At 38.2% G+C, this 18,819-nt stretch overlaps 1 protein-coding gene across 1 annotated transcript in view; it reads left to right on the top strand.

Moving 5' to 3' along the window:
* Nucleotides 1–18,819, top strand: part of FGD4 (FYVE, RhoGEF and PH domain containing 4) — a 118,486-nt gene that overhangs the window by 1,235 nt on the left and 98,432 nt on the right. The gene's annotated exons all lie outside the window — the stretch shown is intronic.

The following is an 18,819-nucleotide window of genomic DNA, read 5'->3' on the forward strand; positions in this document are numbered from 1 at the left end:
TGTATACTTGAATCTCTCCTGCTGAAAGATGAAATCTCTACCACTAGTTAAGTTTAATTAAAAGTGCTTAATCTAGGCTGGTTTATGTTGAGTTTTTTCCTATTGAATATAGGGTGAAAAGGGTTCCTTGTGTACAAGATTATGTTGTGCAATCTCATCCTACCCAGGTCTAATGGGACTTAACTTTCCTGGAAAAGAAGGTCATTTAGGATTAAAAATTCTGAAGTAAATTTTAACATGTTCCTCTCACACTTCACTGAGCAAACCATAAGCAAATAAGCACCCTAGTTGACAAGGACCTTCTAATCTAAAACCCATGCATATGCTTCTGTGCCATTTCCTGCTGAATCCTTCTTAAATTAATAGTGGAATCTTTCAGTCTCAAGCTTTGTTAACAGGTTTGTTCTGTCAAATGTCATGCCTGTGCTATGAAAATGGTAGAACTGCACAGGTGTCAATCCAGGTTTGCTAATATATTGGGAGCTTTCATTACTAAAGTTGGAACATTGCCTAGATTGGTTCTGAGGTTCCCAGGTTTTATCTGAAACCAGCAATTTTAGAGAACAGGACTTGCTTATTAAAATATTGAAGCAAAGATTGAAGCAATGTAGTATTCTGTAAGACAAGTCTGGTCTTCATACTGAAGTGAGCTGTATTTAACTACTATTAATACAGTGTCGAAGCCCGTCTAGTATAGTTATCTTTTGGATGATGTAATCTTTTGCCAGGGCTTTCCCAGGAATTGGTCTTTTTCTAGCAGTTTTGAATGAAGCAGTTGAATTCCATTAGCCTAGAACTTGCACCTCTCTTTAGTTGCTGTTTAAATAACAATTTTGGCCTTTAATTACTATTGGTGTGGGCACTGGGTAATGGGTGCCTATAGGAGGAAGCCCACATATAACATCAACAGGACGTGCATCACAAGTCCTTTCACTGTCTGTATTAGCCAGGGAAAAGCAGTTTCCCTGGTTATGATTTTATTTCTCTTGAGGCTGTGCACTCAATTTGTCCCAGTAGCCTTGGGAATAAGTACTGGAAGTGGCCTTCTGCCAGTAAATGCCCTTAAAAATATTTAATCATGCAAGTTTAAACTGTGTCCAGAACATAATAAGAGCCATGCTGGATCAGGCCAAGGGACCATCTAGTCCCGCATTCTGTTCCCACACTGTGGGCATGAGTGCAACAGCACCCTTCCACCCATGTTCTCCAGCAGCTGGTGTACATGAGCATACTGCCTCTGATACTGAAAGTAGCATTTAGCTATAAGGATTAGTAGCCTTTGATAGCTTTCTCTTCCTTGAATTTGTCTAACCCCCTTTTAAAGCCATCCAAATTGGTTCAGTCCCCAGGATCTCCAGGTAGGGTTGGACAAGCTCCTCCCTGAAACCCTGGAGACTTGCCTCAAGTCAGTGTTAACAATACTGAGTTAAATGGACTGATGGTCTGACTCAGTCACTGGGTTTAGATAACATGCTGCATCTCATCATAGGTCACCAAGTTGAATATACAATCCCTGCTTACAATCGTGCAAACCCAGCAAACGTGGATTATGAAAAGGTTAAACAAAAACAGACCATGGGTTATTGTGCCTAATTTGCACAATACGACAATCCCTGACCGGGGTTTGCATATTCAAAATGGTGGCTGCACACACCCCACATAACCCATGGTGGACTCTTGTGTCGTATAAATAGCCCCAAATAAGGATTAAATAATTTTCCAGGTACTCTTCAGTACTCTGTTAGTTGTCAGGATGAAAATAAACATAGCAGTCATAACTGCAAATATTTGTTTCATGTAAGGCGTTCAGAAATATGTCAACTATTTAGGCTATTCCTAGGGGGCAGAGAATTTTCACAACTACAGCAGTTCTGCACCCAGAGTACTGTGTGGGAAAATACGCCATTATTGTATTTCCCGTTTAAATAGAAATTAGTGCTGATTTATGGCGTTTTATTTGCAGCACATATTTACTGCATCCTCTTTGTGGGCTGCTGCTCTGTGCATACTGAAGAAATTTAGAAGAATTATCACTACAATTCTACATATTGTTAGGGGAGAATTCTAACACTTCTATATAAAAAAAAATAGTTCCATTTAAACATGAGGGAAATTATAACTTCAGAGTGGGTGATCACAATGAAAATAATAATAATAGGTTACCCGTTGATAAATATGTAGACCCTGGAAATCATATGTCAAGATCAGAAAGCCAAGTTTGGGTTGCCATGGTATCTGGAAATCTGTAGGATTCTAGATAATCCACAGGATTTTGACCAGTGCCAATAAATCTGGTTCAGAATTTGAGGGGGAAGATGTATGGACAGAGATAAATCCAAGCCAGCAAGAGGAGTAGAGAAACCTCACCATATGGGCAACTTTCTTATGTCTGTCTCCTAACTGACAAGTACTCCCGGGGGCATGAGGAAAAGAAAGTTTGTCTTAGTTTCCTTTGGTTTGTCTTAGGCCTTAGCTAGACCTAAGGTTTATCCCGGGATCATCCCGGGGTCGTCCCTGCTTGCTCCCGGGATATCCTGTGTGTCATTTACATGAACAGGGATGACCCTGGGACGATCCCGGGATAAACCTTAGGTCTAGCTAAGGCCTCTGTTTCCTATTGTTTCTTGGAACTGAGTGCAGGTTGGATTAAGGGTGACTATGGGCTCATCTACACCAAGCAGGATATTCCACTATGAAAGCAGTATATAAAAGGCAGGAGCCATACCACTGCTTTATAGCAGTATTGAAGTGCACTGACAATTGTTGGGGCCCGTAAGACACATACCATATACCACTTTCATACCGCTATATCCTGCTTGGTGTGGCCCCTGTTTTTTATATACCACTTTCATAGTGGAATATCCTGCTTGGTATAGATGAGCCCTATATATCATGGTGTATGGTGTATTTCAGAGGTCTGCAGAGATCAGATTATCTAAGAACATACCCTCAAGTTGTGGAACTATGCCAGCTTGTCATCCAGCCAAGCAGTCACGTGAAGTTATCTGTAAATTATAGTCACCCTTCCAAGGAACCTTATAACCTATAAGATAATCCTCATAGTTATAGAGAACCCTCCCCACTGCCCCCAAATATGGGTAGCTTCTAGCAAAGTCTTGGAAACCAGCAGGATTTGCCTGGGGGAACCAGTTACTAGTCCTAGACTAGGATATCTTTGCTTTCTGTTTTTCCTCACATAATCTAGCTCTCCATTTTAAGTTTCGGTGACAGTGCCTTGGGGTTTGCCAACATAGAATCATAGAATAGTACAGTTGGAAGGGGCCTATAAGACCATGGAGTCCAACACCCTGCTCAATGCCCTTGTTTTCGCAGGATCTGTACATGCGTGTCCCTAACATGCTGGTTCAGGACTTCTTTTCCTATTACCTATGGTGCTGAGCAGTAGAAAAGAAAACCCCATACCAATTCAGTTTACCCCCTGTAGAATGGAAGATGACCCCCAACCATTTTCAGTTTCTTTAAATGGCCACTCATAAGCTAGAGTTCATTCTTGGACTATGACTTTGGCATGTTGAAAGATCAATAAGCCAGAGTTCCCAGTTTGAACATCATCCTAAGCCAGCCTTCCACAACCTGGTATCCTCCAAATGTTTTGAGCGACAACTCCCAGGTTTCCTGCCATTGACCATGCTGGCTGAGACTGATGGGAGTTTAAGTCCAAAATATCTGGAAGGCACCAGTTTTGGGAATACTATGTTAAACAAATCACAGATGGAGAGTCCCTGGCTTGTTTAATGGCTCCTGCTGGAAGGACTGGCTGAGTGGGAGCAAGTGAGCAAAGTGTACAGGCATGATTGCTTGTTCGTGATAAAACAGATTTTTTTTTTTTTTAAAAAATCTATTTTACTGTGACGCACAAACTGCCACAGTGTAAGCCAACGTAAAGGGGAATGGTGGAATATTCATTTATAGGAGGGGAACTCATGGGGAAATATAGCTGTGACAGTACAGCTTGTTCCTGGTGCCTAAATCACATTTATTCCTTTAATGGCCCTAGTTCAGTATCTAATCTGGCTTGAAAATATAGTAGGTGAGGAATCCTCCTGCACATGCAATAGGATAGAGGTCTCAGGACTTTAGTTAATCACTAGCGGTGTTAAAGTACAAACTTCAAATTACTCAATAATTTCTCTGTTCTCTTGTTTGCAAAAAATATATATTCAGTTTTATACAAAATTCTGAGGAGACTCAAGAATTTGTGGAAGGGCCTATGAGTTACTCTGGAATGCTGTTTTTCATGTGTTTTAGTTGAAACAAATTCTCTACATTACCTACTAAGCTGCAAGTATTGCAGCATTATCCCTCTATATAGGGAATAAAAGGCTATCTGTAGTCAGTTTAGTTTTTCTTGCAGTATGGGAAATGCTGCAAGAAAAGTTGCATTTCTCTCCCACTCCTGTTGGGTCTCTGTCCAATAGTTATATTATTGTTGCTATAGAGGTGGATCAAATAGTTTCCTCAATAATACAGTGTACGTTGTGTAGAATGTTTTATGATTTGGGAGTTGAGAACTAAATCTTTTCCCTCTTTGCAGTGAATGGAATAAAATACCTCTGGGCAAAGCTGTCCTGCTGGGAATAAATTGCTACCCACTGCAGTGTTCTTGACTGAAGTACGTTGATGAATAATTGCGCTCTTGGGTGTATTGAAGAAAACATTTGAGAATTGGTTAATGTAGACAATAATATAGTTTGAACTGAGGACTGTTTCCTTGAGGTATTTTTTTCTGTGTAAAACACATATGTCTTGGTTAATCAAATACTGATTATAAATATTATAATATAACAGAAAACATTCTACAATCAAGTGCAATATAAAACACAATAAAATTTAAAGAGTATGCGATAGTTATATAAAAATAATAAACTCCTACCCAGTCCAGTTCATATTACTGCCTGAAGTAATGAAGAAATAATGAATTAGAATATCATGGAAAGAGAGTAACAAAGGCATGGAATTGATAAACCCGAAGAAGAGCCTTTATGTTCTGATTTTCATTACAAATTTATGAAAAGAGACAAGGCTACTTCCTCTCTTACAGCTAAAATCCCTACTCTAGGTCATGTATATTTGGAAAGATTTGAGCTTTCTGCTTTTATAATTAAAGTTATCAAGAAATTCCTATGTAAGGAAATCAGTACATAAGCAGTAGGAAAATTACTGGATATTGTCTGAAAAAATGGTAACAAGTTGTACCGAGGAAGTTTGGATACTTCTTGCTAGAAAGAGCTTACCACTTGAGTTGTACACAATTCTGAAATATTCTTAAGTGTCTAAAGAAAACACAATTCCAGAATTAGCATAGGCACCAAGAAAGTTTCTCTACATCACTACTGTGTGAAGATATTCCATGGATATTATTACAGTCAAATTGCCTCATAGGTTCTAAATAACAGGAATAGGTGCTTAAGAGCTGCCACTATCAACTACATAGGAAATCTCTTTATTCCAGTGGCCGAATTGGACTTCAACATCAGTTACCATATTTCTGAGGAAATGCCAAGTCAGAGGCGATCTCCATCAGATCAATAAGAGAATCTGTTTGCCATTGGGTTATACTATCAGAATCTCCAATCTCTTGGGCCCGCTGCTGGATACAAGCATTTGACATGGGTGGCCTGGCAGATGAGGAATAGAATCCATATAAATCAGGCTAACTCTGCCGCGCCCTCTCTCACCAGCCCTCTTGTGTTCTGGAATAATAGCTGGATATATCTTTGAGACAGGATATGATCCCCTTCCTTGTCCATCCAGGTCTTCATAATGCAGTGGTTCTCAACCAGGAGGGGGTGATCTCGGAGTGCTGGGCACAGGCAGGGCATAGGAACGAGATAAGAAAACATAAGTTGTGTGCTAGACCAAAGTCTGTCTTTGTGCAGAAACCAGTTGTAAATGCATTTTAATAGTAAAACAAAATCCACTTTTTACAGGATCCTTGAATGAGAAACTTGTTAATTTTTTTCTGCTGGAGGAAAACAACAGTCAGCAGGTCATTCTCTGCAAACAGATTCTGGGGTGTATTTTTGGTGCAACTATTTACAAGAATCTCTATTTGCATACATGTGAAATTATGAAGACATTAACTTCAGTTTCAGCAATATGTTTAGGATATTCATGTCTGTGTGCCTTACAGAAATCTATTGATGGAAATAAAAACTGATGAGTTTCCTTCCTATTGTACATGTGTAGCAACCAGGCAAGCACAGCTCTCATTCAGTAGATTAGTATCCTGGCTTTTCAGAATGAGGCCACAGTCAGCCCTGAAAATAATAGAACAGTGGTTTACAAGACTTGTTAGTGATCCTAGCAGCTCATTTGTATGAGTTCAGTCCCCAGTGCACGCATGTTTTCTCTGTCCTTTGTTGCGGAGAACAGACAGAGGACAGATCTACACCTTGTATGAAATCATTACGAATGTGGAATAAAAGGCAGGAAATAACACCAGGAAAGCAGTATATGGAATGTATCCTGTGCCTCAACAGTTATCAGTGCACTTCAATACTGCTATAAAGCAATAGTGTAGGTCTAGCTTAATATAAATTTAGAATCCACTTCCAGCTGAGATGGTAAAACTGGGCTGCACCAATTCAGGCAGCAGTTTGATTAGAAATTCACATAACTGAATGCTTCTCCATGTAAAATAATTTCCTGGATATAGAACACTGGTATATCAGGGAGAACTAGACCTAAATGTCTGAGAGACAAGAGCATGTGAAAGTAGCGATTGGGGAGGGTGTACTGCTCTTGGAGAGCAGTTATGGGTAGTTTCTCTTTATGCTGCAAGCCACAGTAGCAGCTGTAGCAGAGGCTCCACTGTGGATTCCATCAGGGGCAAATTATTTTTTCTCTTCATGATGGGTTAGTTGGAGGGCTTGCCTCTTTATAAATGATATTTAGTCCTTGACCTGTTGCTATAGGAATAAGTACATTTTGGGTATGGAATTGATCTGCTAATATAAAGTATAGGTTAGGAAAAATTCTCAATATTTTTGGGTAAGCTTGAAATAATGTCCATTAAACATTATAGGTTGGTGGTATTCATGAACTACTTAATTACTTTTAACTAGTTTCCCTATTCTCTTAAGTCCCATGGTGGGAGAATTCTGGGGTAGGGGTGGAGGTTGGATCGTCTCTCCCAAACATTTGAAACTGCAGTAATGTATGAATTCTGCTATGAGCTCACTAGAGGAAGATGCTGATAAAAATGAAATAATAAAACACCGTTAAGAAATATTGAGGGAGGTGAGTATGGGGATGCCAGTTAGGCACAACAACATAGAATCCTTAAGGAAAGCCACAAGTAGCAATTATATGGAAAAACATTGGAATTGAAAGAGAAAGGTATATGCAAATAAGGAATTAAAGAAATTGCTTCAGACTTGGTTGATAGCACAAATAGCAACATGCTCCGGAAAACTGAGCATGTATAGATTACAATCATAGGTAAGTAGAGAAAAGACCAAGTTTTATTGAAAATAACCTGCAAGAGCTATGAAAAATGATGTTAATTTAAAATTTTGCTTGCAGCTTGTGTAAGGCAGAAAAGGAAAGGAAAAGTAGAAAAGTCTGCATATCTCACCACTCCAGTCGAACAAAGAACAACATTCTGAAGGAAAATGTCCAAAATCCTTACCACTGTAATACCTTTATCAGGCCAATTCAGAGGACGCAATGTACTGCGCAAGCTTTCAAGCTCTCCAGAATTGTTCAGGCAAGATGGTAAACAAAGCAAAAGGGGTGGGTGGGGGGTGGCTGGTATCTAAGCCATGGAGTCTGCATTTAGTCACAGGTTTTTTGGGATGAAAAGTAAAAGAAAGCTGCCGATATTCAAGTTAGCCTATACCAGGTACTGAGGTGGTTTCACATTGCACCCCTCCCAAGGATTGCTGGGAAGAGGAAAGAATCAAACTATGGTTGATGCCCCATTTTTTAAAATATAATATCCAGCTGTTTGTCCATCTTAATGGGAAAATAGTCTTCATCCTAATGGGAAACTCACAGGTAGGGGATCCTCTGTGCCCCCCACCTTCCAAATTTCATGTACTTTCTTAGTACATGAATCAACTTGTGTGTACTGCTTTCATGGGCACTATTATGAACTAGAAATAAATTCTGGGCGGGTAGAAGTAGTATTTCAAAACTCTTATTTACCTGTGTATTAATATGGGCTACATTTTTGGTGAAGTAATCTCAGCAGTATGTTTACTTTTGGGGCTGTGGTGAATGACAGGATGCTATTCTTTTAGGTATTAGTTATCACAGCCAAATCATGCTTGTTTTTCCTTTTAGATTTAATATTAACAGGGCTCATTAGCATTTCAGTGCTAACAGTAACCTGTCTAACCTATAATTCTTTATGCAGAAGCATGTGACATTTTCAAAAAGGCCAAAGCAAGTCAGTGTGGTGGTAGAGTACATTAAAATTTTGTTAATATGATGTAATGAAAGTAGGAGAGAAATCTTAGCAGATAATTACATCAAGATTTTACAGATGATATTTGTGGGGTGCCAACCTATTAGTGAAAATTAATGTTTAAGAGAATATTAAACATAATTGACTCTTTCCAAATTAAGAGTCACCTTGAAGTTTTATCCTTGCTTACTTCTTTGTACCTTGTCCCACATATAAGAAATGTTGATTTATGTTGAGATTTAGAAAAATAATACATCCCAAACCTAGAGAAAAAAATATTTGTGTGTGTATGTAAAAGAGGCGCTAATTTTATACTATGCTTTTATATTGTTGTTTGTTTTAAATTTTGAATGGTTTTCATGGTTTTAATTTTTGTAAACTGTCTAGAGAGCTTCGGCTATTGGGCGGAATATAAATAAATAAATAAAATAAGTATAAATATAATATTATAGGAAAAGAAACTAAACAGCATTGCAATCAAGCAATCCCTGGATCCCAAAGTTTGATAGAAATGGAAGAATATATATTCTTGTTTTGCCCATTGCTTTACTGAAAATATATGAATATAATGATCAGCAATGCTCTACCCAATATTATGGATACAGATCCACATACTTACAGAAAAATAGCAAGGTGTCACAAAATTTCTACCCAGCATTGCTAATGGACCAATAGCTGGGTATGTGTGCTGCTATTACACTGCCAGAGAGAATCCATGTCAGCAGAGATAGCATGTAGGTGCAAACCCTTGGCTGGCTGAGGGTGGACTTTTGGGTAGCTGAAGGAAAGTAAGCAGCCTCTTATATTTTCACCTGCCCAGCAGAAGTGCATGCAATGGGTAGAATCTTGCTCACACCAGTGGTACCACTAGGACATTTGAGACCCTGGACTTAGTGCCTTATGCCTCCCCTTTAGACGGGTGGTGTATATTCATTGTCCCCACCCAACTCTGCCATCCCATGCTTTGTACTTGATTCTACATTTCTGATTTGTTAAAGCAAAAAAATCCCCAAATTTCCTAATCCTGATAAAAATAAATACTTGCAGTTTTGCATTTTAAACTCAAATGAGTTTGTTCCTGCTTCCCTAATGCTAAACACTTTTAATTGGAAATAAGCACAGTTTCCTTGTAGAAAAGGATAACATATTTTAAACATAAAAATAATAAAATGATGATCTCTTACGGTACACATGGCCCTCTGCCCAGTAACCATAAAATGTTTTTTTAAAATAAAGGATGTGGCGGTGGCATGCTCATGGCTGTTTGGGTGCTGTCACGGAGGCTGCTTATGCCGCTCCCATCACCTGTCACCCTCTGGGTGGTTCTTTAGCACACACACACACACACACACACACGGGCTTCTGGGCCCTGAGGTTCAGCACCAATGGCACCATTGCTCATTTCTCTGTTTGTTCACCCTACACCCAGTGCAGCAGCTAGAGTACATTGGATTCTGGGGATGAGCCCGTGTGCTGAGTTTCTGCACTGAGCTGAAGGCAAACGCTTTACATGGTTTTGAAGCAGAATTGGGCTAGGAAGCTCACCCCCTCCTTAGATCCTAAACCAATTGTGGGCCTGAGGGAGGAGGTTTGGTGTTGTGTCCCAAGAGCTCTTAGAGTTGTCGTTTTATTATTCTGCGCATTGGTTTGTTTTCTTCTTATAACAAATATGTTTGTATGGATTTCAAGTATAACAATCCGTATGATGTTTAATATATTTACATATATTAGCAATGTCATGTTACATGTAATATACTACCTGACTCTTTAGGCAATGCAGTTGTGATCTGCACAGCTTTTCCTGTAGCATGTATCATTCTTCATAGGTCCTATGTGTTTTGCTCATGGACTAAAAGAAAGCAAACAGCTATCCATGCACTCATCCCTGACTGCTGTTCTCTACTCCTAAGGATATTCGTTGGCAGAACAAAGGCTGTGTTTGTGCAGTCCTTGCTTCTACCAGATTTTGAGGTTGAATGGAATTAGTAACTCTGACCTGTACTGTTTTTCTGAAAGCCTATGGAGGATTTCCATTTAGGCAAATGTTATAATAGAAGGAATGATTTGAAATCTAAAATTCCAAGAATCATGCAAGAGTGAATGAGGGATTCCCAAAAAATCCTAGATGTTCTAAGAACACTACTGCTCCCTCTCACATTTGTTTTTGTTAAATAGCCTTTTATAAGTTTCTTTTATTGCTTGCCATAATAAATTCAATTCATTACACACATCTGCCTGTGTTGCAACGTAATTCAAATACCATTCAGATTAGCTATCTGAGGAACATGTGATTTGTGTGTGCGTGCAGTTTTCTTTTGTTGAATATAGCAGTATACGGTGGGCAGTTACATCTCACCTTGGAATTGAGGTACCAGTATACCTCTGTTCCATTCTGGAATGAGGTTTGCAAACATAATGCCTGCTACCACATCTAGAGTCTTCTAAAGGTACGATTTCTTTAACGAAGAGAGCTAGCATGCACTACTATGTATCGTGAATAGTGGTATCTGGCTTTTTAGCATTATATGAAGATTACTTTCTTAACTCTTGAGAATTTCAGTATTGTTTGTTTTCTTAAAGGTTATGAACATTGTGACTGAAGAAAAAATTGATAAGGTGGTGTCTGGCTTTCATACTAGAGAGAGGTGAATGAAATTGTGCTCCCTGACATCTAGGGCTCCTTCCAGACTGAGGGCTGCTAGTACTATGAATCAGAAAGCACTGTCTTTTTCCGTCTTTTTCTCCTTAACAGATTTTTTTCTGTAAGAAAATATGTGAAAAACAGTGAGAAAATGTGAAAGGTTGTCAAGTGGAAGACGACGTCATCAGGACCTCCCATAAAATTCTGTGAATGAGGCATGGTGGTAGTGTAGTAAAAGTCTCTTCTTGAAGCACCTCTAGTTTTCTGTGTGGAGGATTTTTTTTTAAGCGTAGGAGCATGAAATCATGCAAGCCCATGTTCTCATCCTGAAATGGTACAGCCCAGGCACAGGTTTCCTACTTCAGTGAAAACTAGGCTTGGGCCTTCAATATGCACATATATTGTGAATACTGCCAATCTCTTGGACATTAACAGCAACTCAATAATTGGAAACCCGAGGGAATGGAGGCGTGTAGGTGCTGTAATATCCAAAGTTACTTTTAGCTTGCAGTCCTATACATACTTACCTGAAACGAAGCCACACTGAACACAGTAGGACTTACTTCTGAGTAAGCATGCTTAGGAATGTGCCATTAATGTCTTATTCATTAGGACTTTAATGAGCTGAGTGTATTTTCATGGGAAAAATGCTCTCATTACAAACATTTTTGATCTATGATTAATCTATCTATACATGAAGGTTTATATTGTTGCATTAGCAGACACTGTGGTAGCCTCTAGCAGTGAGTAAATGCAAGCGAACCCAGAACGGAAACACATGGTTGAAAACACACATGAGGGTATTGCAAGGATAATGAAGGTTGGAGAAAGTGAGCTTAAAATGTAGGTTCAGGTTGAGGACATCCTTGAAAATCACTTGGTAATATAAAGCGTATTTGGAGAATGTTTAATATTAATATATGCTCTCCTACCTACCGGCTGTATGTGCACATCTGTCTGAGAGATAACAGGTCTGCAGAAACCAGATGAGTTGCTACAATTTAATATTGTTACACAGACACAACTGGCTGCCAAAACAAATTATCTTTTTCGTATTACTTGGCACTCTGAAGTGTTACTATTGTGTTAACACAGTATACAGCTGCATTACTCTACATCTTCAGCTTCTAAAAGGACAAAGTAGATTGGATAGCTATAATCCTGTACTTTGTACTCTTATTTTTTAAAAAATATTTTACAGATTTATTTTAGGAACAGATGCTATAAAAATTTGCATATAGTGCTCTCCATGCTTTAGGCCCTAACAGGTGGGCCTTGGCAAAGAGTAGGGTACACCTATGTTTAAGTATCTAAACTAAGTCCAAAACAATTTGTGCACCTCTACAGATTCCAGTACACATAAAGGAAATTCCTGTTCAGGTCCACATAAATAGAAAAGCTCCATGAGACTTTGTTCCAGGTATTCCTGCCCGAGTATTTAATATATTCATTAGGAGTATATTATATTTTGCTACTAGAAAACTGGCAGCATTTGTCTATGCTTCTATGAACATTAAGTTAAAAGATAATTTGGAATGAAAAGCAATCTTTTAAAAGCAATGTTTTAAGCTAAGATCTAGGGTTTTAATGTTTAATGTGTACCTCACGGTACAAAACTACTCTTGATTTAAATGTTCACCATAATCTGCAACACAGAAAATCAAAAAAGAAAAAAAGAAAAAAGCAGTATTAATGTGAATCATTGGAATTCCACATATAGTTTCTCTGATAATTTAGCAGTTTTTTTTCCTTTTTTTAAAAAAAGAGTCAAGTTTTGTAGCTTTGTGTATTTAAGTAGGTAAATGGTTGGGAAATGCCGTAAGTTTTAGGTCCTTAGATAGGGTGACCATATGAAAAGGAGGACAGGGCTCCTGTAGCTTTAACAGTAATGTAGAAAAGGGAATTTCAGCAGGTGTCAATTGAAGAGGGTGAAATTCCTCTTCATCACAACAGTTAAAGCTGCAGAAGACCTGCCCTCTTTTGTATCTGGCCACTCTACTATAGCTAGTGTAGCTTTAACTGTTGTGATGAAGAGGGAATTTTACCCTCTTCAATTGACACCTGCTGAAATTCCCATTTCCACTTTACTGTTAAAGATACAGGAGCCCTGTCCTCTTCTTCTTCTTCTTCTTCTTCTTCTTCTTCTTCTTCTTCTTCTTCTTCTTCTTCTTCTTCTTCTTCTTCTTATTTATTTATTTATTTATTTATATAGCACCATGTCTCTGTCTCCCAACTCCACCCCTTCCCTAGCACCACTATTGTTTCCTTTGCCTGCCTCTGTCCTTGAAGAGCCTTTATGATTTGAGTGGATGCCTACAGCTACTCCAGAGGAGAGAGTCCAGGAAGGGCAGTAGCTTTGCTGTGAGTAGGCTCCATATCTGGGAGTGTAGGTGGACGCACATGTAAATTAATAACGTTTTCACTAAAAAAAACAAAAAACCCAACCCTGAACAGCAATCAGCAAGAAGTAATGGATCAGTTTCTATTAATTTCTAAAAAATATATAAAAATACAAAATTTGTGTTTCACTCCAAAACACACACACACACACACACACACACACTTGTAAAGTGTACTAAATGGGGGTATCTTCCATAAAGTGTCTGTCATTAGAAGTTCTTACATAATGGGAAATGTAGTACAGAAGAGAAAGGAACAAGGAATTGCAAGCTGAAATTAAAATAAAATGTTTGAAGTAACTTAAAGGTAGTCAGAATAATGCATAAACAACAGTAAATACTGAAGCTATTTATTTTGTGGTCTTTAAAAGATTAAATGCTGAATCTTGCTATTTTGGCTTCTTCCATATGGCCATTGAAATGCATTCAGTCAAGAGTATTTGGGTATTTGTGCAGTGACCAAACTTAAATTAATTAGCATCCATACATAAACAGCTTGGAAAAGTGCTATATTATTTATTTATTTCATTTCATTTCTATACCACCCAATAGCCAAAGCTCTCTGGGTGGTTCACAAAACCTATAGCTATTTGATGATGGCCCATAAACATATATTTGTTTTTCCTAGTTGTTCACATTCATCATTTCATTAGTACTTACAACAACCTTGTGAGGTAGACCAATATTTTCTCATTTTTATGGCATGAGGGCTGAAGTTGACCTAATTAGACCACTCCATGTACCTGTACTATTTGGTCATAGGAGTATGGCTTGGGATCCTGGTTCCTGGGCTGCAAACCTTGGAAGGAATTAATGAGTTCCAATGGCCATTTAGGCCCTTTCTACACCTAAGGATTATCCCAGGAAAATGGAGGGATCATCCCTGCTTGTTCCTGGGATCCCCTGTGTGTCATTTGGATACACAGGGATGATCCCGGGGGAAAAGGCAGGTGTAGAAACAGTTCAAGTAGGATATATGCCTTATAGCTCTATAAGGGCAGGATCTACACTACTGCTTATAATGGTTTATAATGGTTATGACAACTGTTCAGGCCAAGGACACATTACATATACTGTTTTCATACTGTTTTTAAAGTGTTATATCCTGCTTGGTGTAGATTGGCCCCTTGTATACAGTGTTTAATCCATAGGGATATTCCTAATCATTTTAAGCATTAAGACCAAATATTTTTTTTTATCATGGATCTTGTGTTCATATATTAACAAATGTTTATCAGTAAACAAAAAGAGGAATAACACACCTTCAGGTGATAGAAGTGACACTGAGAACATAATCCTGAAAATTTGGCTCAGTCCTAAAAAATAATTGCTTGAAAGTTACCCAATTATAAATGGTGGTAGTGTTGTTTATAGTTGTCTGCGGCACTGCCCCATGCTCCTCCAGCAAAGGAAGAAGGTAGAAACAGAGGAGAGAGACAGTAATTGTGTGAGAAGAATCAGATCCTCAATTGAGAAGCATGAGAGCCTGGCAGTAATGTAGCTCTTCCCATGTGAACCCAAACCTTTCAGGCAGCTTTTACATTCTTACATGTAGTGGAATGGGATGAAGCACTGAGTGAAATATACACAGTGCTGTTCCTGAAATATAAAAAACGTCCCTCAATTAAATGGAACTTAATTGTAAATAGGTGTGTTAAAGCTCATGCCATTCAGCTCATAGGATTTATATCCCAGAAAATGCTTAGATCTGATAAAATGCTTAAAAACAACAACAGCACCTTGCTTTTTGAAGGCAGTGCTTCTTTATGTTTATCAATAGTTTAAAAAATCCAAAACTTGGAACACAGTGTATATACAAGCTTTAAAAATAGAGTTACATGCCTTTGGATTTGTCAGAACTGATCTTATGCAACAGTGTTTTGTTGATCTCAGCAGGTAACAGCTTGTTACGATGCTGTGCTGTTCTTTTGCAATAATCTTGGAACTAAACAGTTAAAAGCCATTGTATATTGACTGCTTCTTTGCTTCTAGAATATTTTAGGCTGGTCTAGTAAAAGTTCTTGTTCGGTTTGGTTTTGCACTTTATTGAAACCATCATGCATGGGTCAATGTGCTTTGACTTGTCAGAAATCAAGCAGTCAATAGAAGTGATCTTACTCTGCCTCCTATTATTGATGCTATCACCACCAGGCGATGTGTGCAAAATGCTATTAGCTAATGCATCCTGTGGTCACAGAACAAACAATGCCACATCAGGAAAGCTACCAGGTGTTGCTACAACAGCCAGAAATAGCTGTGGCAGTAGTGACAGCAATACCCATTTCTGTTGCAGGCATCTTACTTAAAATAAGCAGTGTCTTATAATGTATCTATTGTGAGGAGTGGCATGACTTCAGATAAGTATTAACCAAGAACAGAGTATGAGGAAAATTATTGTTTTTTTAAACAGCAATAACAGATGCATGGAAATGGGAAAGTTGTACTCTGATTTTGATGGATCTCTGGAGTTGTTATTTATTTATTTATTGCTTTTCTACACCGCCCAATAGCCTTTCAAACGGCAGCAACTGTTTACAAAATTCTAAGGAATATTAGGTATATCTAAATATCACCCTTGGATTTTTATATTAAAAAGTATAGGAAAGAAAGAAGTGATAGCAGAGCTGCTAGTTGGATGTTTGAAATGTCTGAAGAAACTTTTTATTCTACTTCTTGCTGTAATAGGGGAGGATGTTCTTTATTAGTTTGTACTACAGCGTTTCAGCCAATAGAGGTCAGTGCAGGGAATATGTAAGAAGGGTCAGCTGCTATTCCTCTCCAGTGTGTGAAATTGCTATAGTCCTGTTTCTATTTTCTCCTTCCTCAATATCCCAGTATCCACTGTTGTTTAGAGTTAGTTGTATGACAATAGAATAAAAGTTATTTTTATTCTGCCCATTCTACTGATGCCTAGAAAATGGATGAATTGTGGTAGAAATCTATTACTTGAGCTATGAAATAAGAATGTATAGTCTGCAATTTAGTCATTACCTATTGTGTGTTCAAGTTGCCTGGATTTTCTATTGTGCATATTCCTGTTCCACAGCTGATTGGGCCATGTAAAACCTCCCAATCTGCTACTAGGCTGACAACCACTACCCAGAGGACCTTCTCTTCTGCCGCTCCCAGACAGTGGAATGACCTGCTAAGAGAGATTCGCCAACTTAACAGTCTTTCTGAATTTTTTTTTTTTAAAAAAAAGCTATAAAAACGGATCTCTTCCGGCAGGCCTACCCAGTCGAATTTTAAGATGTCTGGCTGTTATTTTAATAATGTATTAATTTTATATGTTTTTAATCAGTTTTATGTATTTTATAGTATTTTTGTATTTGATGTTGTTCCCTGCCTCGATCCAGAGGGAGAGGCGGGTGAGAATTATTATTATTATTATTATTGTTGTTGTTGTTGTTGAAGAAATTAACCATCTGGGGCTGTGAAGCTTCTGTTCTCATCTTACCTCTAGAATGACCTTCCATCAGAGGTTCATTAGGCCCCTTCTTTAAAGATTTTTGGGAACGCTCTAAAGACTCACCTTTTTCTATGACCTCGTAGTTTTTGGGTTGTTGGTTTTATTTGAAATGACTGTTTTTATTGCATTTTATTTTCTATTGTTTCTTTTATTTTGTACATGCTCATAGGAAGGTTCTAGCCTTATAGGCAGCCTAAAAATATGTTTAAGTGGGTTTCCCCCCCCTGTATTCCTATAAACCTGGGGTGGGCGATTTTAGGTTTGGCAGGGCCTAGAATGCCAACCCTTCCCTTGTCCGTGAACTTTTTACCATTTCTTCTCAGCCACTTTTTCTCTTGGAAGGATTTATTTGCAATCTTTGAATTGCACCTGGAAAAAAGTGGCTGGGGAAAAGTGATTAGAGGGGAGGAGAGGATGGGCAGGGGAATGTTCAGCAGCGCCAGCCTTCCTTTCATGCTACACTTTAAATAGATAACGCATCCTAGTTTTATAAGTATTCCACGATCTGATCCTGATACACAGATCTACCTCTTTTATGTTTAATTTGGACTTTGAATTATGTGGAAATAGTACTTTAAATTATACTGCAGTTACAAATGAATAATGATTTGCCATTGGCTATGCTGCTGTTCATTTCTCTTGAGCCTTAAGAACCACAAAGGAAGTGACACACTGTTAGGACTTCAATGTATAACATGCATGTCCTGCTTTAGATGTGTTAGTGTTCAAGATGTGGGCAGGAAGTGAACTCTGCTAAGAGAAAAGAAATTGAGGTTAAACATGTCAAAATGAACTCATCTGGTCCTAAGCAATTTTTCTTGTGCTGCCTTCGCTGGTGAGTTTAATCTACTGTTTTCACTAGACAATGATGTTTTGGAATCATAGCTTCCAGCTAAACTTTTCTTCATTTACTTGGGTTCTGTAAATGCTCAGTGTTAGCATAGCTCTGACAAATTAAGAAATTATAAAGTCATATATTCTAAGACTGTAATTAATCCTAAAGAAGCACTGTTAGGATGATTATACCGAGTGCTGTGGCCACCTTGGAGTATGAAATCCATATTAAAGTGCTTTAGTAACGCTCTATTCCTGAACATGTTACTTGGAAATATATTATATGTAAGTAGCTGGATTTACTTCTCATGCATTTATGTGGAGTGTAAACACCACATTATGCATGATGATTTTGCTACATGGCAATGAACTTTGTGTAAGGAAAGTAATACCCAATTACTTTTTAAGTGTAGGACAAGGTGTTTATTTTGTTGCAGGTATCTATGTTGTATAAAACCAATGTAATGCATTCCTGACTTTTGTATTTGTGGCAAAATAAATACCTGTACCATAATTATTATTTTCCTGCTACCTAGAGGTAGTCTCCATGTGTCTTCCTTTATATATTACAAAGGAAAAATCCATAAAGTGGAACTCTGCAGTAAGCTTTGGCCATTAGGAATTCCTTTTGGGCTGTATACGTATCAAACATAGATTTTGAAATGCCAGACTTTAGTGTGTACCCCACAGGTGCGTTTTAAACAGGTACATTTTAAAATGTAACTTGTAAAGCAGGCTGAGTGACTTGCTTTCCAGTTTACATTATTTCCTTTGTAATACTTAATTCATATGGCTAAGAATGTATTAGAGTGCCCTCCTCTAGACTTCAGAAAGGAGTACCATAAAAAAAAAAACACTTCCAAGCCTTGTGTAAACTTACATAGAGCAAACTAAACAGTGTGGTGCAAGAGCATGAATCCCCATTACAAACAGAGGTATGGTGGTGATTGCTTGGTTCACGTGCAGCACCTGACCACACAGATCCAGTGATTTTCTTTCATGCCACCCCAGCAGACATGGACGTGTATGGGGTTTTGTGGCG

The sequence above is a fragment of the Elgaria multicarinata genome, chromosome 9 (genome assembly GCF_023053635.1).
Source record: "Elgaria multicarinata webbii isolate HBS135686 ecotype San Diego chromosome 9, rElgMul1.1.pri, whole genome shotgun sequence".
NCBI classification, from domain to species: domain Eukaryota; kingdom Metazoa; phylum Chordata; class Lepidosauria; order Squamata; family Anguidae; genus Elgaria; species Elgaria multicarinata.